The following is a 3,994-nucleotide window of genomic DNA, read 5'->3' on the forward strand; positions in this document are numbered from 1 at the left end:
CTTTGTTGAAGGGGTCTTTCTATTTTCAAGATCCAAAGAGAGTTTCCTAGGCTCATAAGAATAAGAACCCATTCCATGTAAAGCATTCACGCACTCCACTCGGCCCTCATCATCATTGACATCAAGATTCGACAATACGGCCTCCAAAGGGTCCTCCACATTGATCATTGCACTGGTATCATCAATTATCACAGCCGTGACAAGATCCACAAATGAACACACTTCTGTACAATTGGGTTGCTTCATTGACTTGCACATATGAAAAACGACCTTTTCATCACCCACCCTGAAAGTGAGTTCCCCTGCTTCCACATCCACTAGAGCCTTCCCCGTAGCAAGGAAAGGTCTCCCCAATATGATCGGGACCTCATAATCTACCTTGCAATCCAAGATCACAAAATTAGCTGGCAAGATAAATTTGTCCACCCGGACGAGCACATCATCAACAATACCCAATGGTCGCTTCATTGATCTGTCTGCCATTTGCAATCACATGGAAGTTGGCCTCGATGGCCCAATACCCAAAGTCTTGAAAACTGAGTAGGGCATTAAGTTGATGCTTGCCCCTAGATCACATAAACCTTTAGCAAAGTCTGCACTCACGATAGTGCAAGGGATAGTGAAAGCACCGGGATCCTCTAACTTCGGAGCCATTGAATGTACTATAGCACTAACTTGGTGGGTCATCTTGATAGTTTCACAGTCCATGGATCTTTTCTTTGTCACAAATCTTTCATGATTTTAGCATAGCCAGGCATCTGCTCTAAAGCCTCCACCAAAGGCACATTAATGGATAAGCTCTTCATCATGTCAATGAACTTTTTGAATTGATTCTCATTTTTCTGCTTGGCTAGCCTCTGAGGATAAGGGGGAGGTGGCCTAAGCAAGGGTGCCTTGGCTTTTGGCACAACCGGCTCCGACATGTCTATGACATGTTCCCTAGATGGGTTCACGTTATTTTATGTTTCCACCTTGGCATCTTGAATATCAGTCTTTACTTCTTGATTCACATTCTCATCAACCATATTCTCAACCACCAAAGGAACTTCATCTTCTTGCAGCTCAACTTCATCACCCAAAACTTGCTTTTGTTTGGAGGCATTCACATCACCGCCTCTTCCACTCCGTGTAGTTACTGCCATAACATGATTGTTCCCACCCTTCGGGTTCACTACCGTATCACTCGGTAGAGCCCTCTTAGGGTGAGTGTTCAAAGACTATGAGATTTGGCCTAGCTGGACCTCCAAATTCCTAATTGAAGTATTGTGAGAAGCCAATTGCGCATCGGAGTCAACATTCTTTTTTATCATCTGTTCAAACATCATTTCAATTCTACCCATTTCATTGTTGAAGAACTAGGGCCCTGGGATGGAAAAGGTGGTGGGTTGCTCGGTTGTTGGTATATTGGAGGCCTTTGAAAGCCTTGCCCCTGATTTCCTTGGTTATTGTTCCATCCACCCTGGTTGTTGTTGTTTCCACCCCAATTGTTGTTGTTGCCCCAGTTTCTCTGATTGTTCCGATTGTTATTTTGATTTCCCCAATTGGTGTTCCCTTGTTGTTGATTGTTCCAATTATTGTTTCCTTGTTGTTGGTTTCCCCAATTGCCCTGGGATCTCCACTGTTATTGTTGGTTGGAAGAGTTGCCTCTTTGGCCTTGGTAATTATTCACATATTGCGCCTCTTCGTTCTGACCATCATCACAATCATCTTGGAATCCACCACAATCATTGTCAAATTGATCCGAATTTCCTTGGTTCTGTTGACCTCTCTGTCTTTTATTGTTCACAAGCATGTTAACACCCTCCATGGCATTTACTTGGCGAGGATTCTGAACTTGTTACACTGTGCCTTTGCTAATTGGTTCATTGTTGTTGTAAGTTCTGCTATAGCCTGTCCATGGTCATGTAGTTCTTTGTGCAAATGAGTAACTGTGGGGTCACCCTGTGGCATATTGGCTCTACTTTGCCAAGCGGAGGATGTGTCAGCCATCTCGTCAAGAATAGCACAAGCTTCATCATAAGGCAGTTTCATGAAATTTCCCCTAGCTAATTGATTCACTATGCACTGATTCGTTGTATTGATGCCCCGATATAAGGTCTGTTGTATCATTGCCTCTATCATGTAATTGTTGGGGCATTCCTTCACCATAGTTCTATATCTCTCCCAAATCTCGTACAATGGTTCGGTGGGCTCCTGCTTGAAGGCTAAGATCTCATCCCGTAGTGCTGCCATGTGCCCTGGTGAGAAAAATGTGGCAATGAACTTATCCGCCAACTCATCCCACGTTGTGATGGAATGGTTGGGAAGTCGCTCAAGCCAATCCAATGCTTTCCCTCTAAGTGAGAATGGGAAAAGCCTCAATCAAAGTGCATCCTCGGACACATTGGTTTGCTTGCTCCCCCAACAGGTATCTACGAACCCCTTGAGATGTTTGTAAGCATTCTGAGTGGGAGAACCCGTGAAGTACCCTCGCTGCTCCAACAATGTCAGAATCACGTTGGTTATTTGAAAATTGCCCGCTCGGATCTGGGGCGGAACAATTGCACTTGCATAGCCTTGGTTGGGAAGAACTCTAGGAGCCACTCTTGGAGGTGGCGGAGGAGGGTCTGGAATATTGTCATTTGCATTGGCCTGGCGGCCTCTACATTGTCCTTGAGGTACAGGAGGCACCTCTTCATCTCCATTGTTATCAACCTCCTCCCCCGCATTCACGTTTCCAAGAGGGTCATTAGCATTTAATGCCATTTTTGTACCTGAAGTATTGACACACACAAATTAGTAACAAAGAAGGAAAGAAGAACAAAACACAAATCTATTTAGATAGATAGCCAAAACCGTTAGCTCCCCGGCAACGACGCCAAAAAGTGATCACGGCCAACCTTGCACTACTATTAAGTAGCGAGAGAGGTCGAAGCAGCTTTTACCCGATTTAGGGTCGGGATCAAATTCCACAGAGAGCTAGATATTAGAATTGGGTGTCTATCTAAAGTGGAGTTATGTGTTTGCTCCAAATTGCACTTCTACACATTTTTGGGTTTTAATTATGATTCTAATTCTATAAAATACAATGCTCAATTTAACGACTATAAGTTAGGATTAAACTATTGCAAGTTGTTTAAATGTTTAAAAGGGCACTAGGGTAGTGACTTTTGCCTAGGTGGTCAATTGACGGATTCTTGAATCTAAAGCTAGATTGACACATTTGGGGAGTATGATATAACCATTGCTCGATTCTACTCACTCTATACCTCTCGGTAGTTTGAGTGATTTTGCCCGAATTGACATTCTCAAGACCAATTGTGTATGCGAATTTGCACAAGCAATTAAGGATCAAGTCGGGTATTACGATCTCTCGGTTTAACCCTTTAATTGGGGCTATCAATTCTCTTGAGTACGCCCCAATTCCTTGTTGGACTAATTCTAGAGACTTAGGCTCTCTTTCTCAAGAAGAGCAAAAGTCAACTAAACACAAACTAGTGTTTGCAACCACTAATTTAGCAGTTAAACATGGAATTAGCCCAAATATCAAACACCCATAGTCAATCAAGCTCTAAAATACAAGACCCATCAATAACCAACACTAGGGTTGAGCCACAACCCTAGCTGATGGGTCTAGCTACTCATAATTAGAGAAAGAAACAAAGAAATAGATGAAAAATAACTCATATTAATTAATTGCTAAGATAAACTAGAAGATTCAATGTTGAAATAAAGATAAAATTGCCCAAAATAGATAAGGAAACGAAAGTCACGAGCGCAGCTCAGTACAAAACCTATCTGCTTCACCTAAAGATGGAAAAGAAGCTATTTATACTAAGCTGAAATGTCTGGAAAAAAATACCCCTGCGGGGTTGGTGCGGACCGCACAAAATCGTGGGCGGCCGTACTAGGGCTTTGAACTTGACAAAACTGCTCTCTGAACTTGGGCAATGCAGACCGCAAAGAATGGACTGCGGCCGCGATGGCTTCTAGTGCGGTCCGCATGAAATGGAGC

Source organism: Nicotiana attenuata, unplaced genomic scaffold, assembly GCF_001879085.1.
Source record: "Nicotiana attenuata strain UT unplaced genomic scaffold, NIATTr2, whole genome shotgun sequence".
Taxonomy (NCBI): domain Eukaryota; kingdom Viridiplantae; phylum Streptophyta; class Magnoliopsida; order Solanales; family Solanaceae; genus Nicotiana; species Nicotiana attenuata.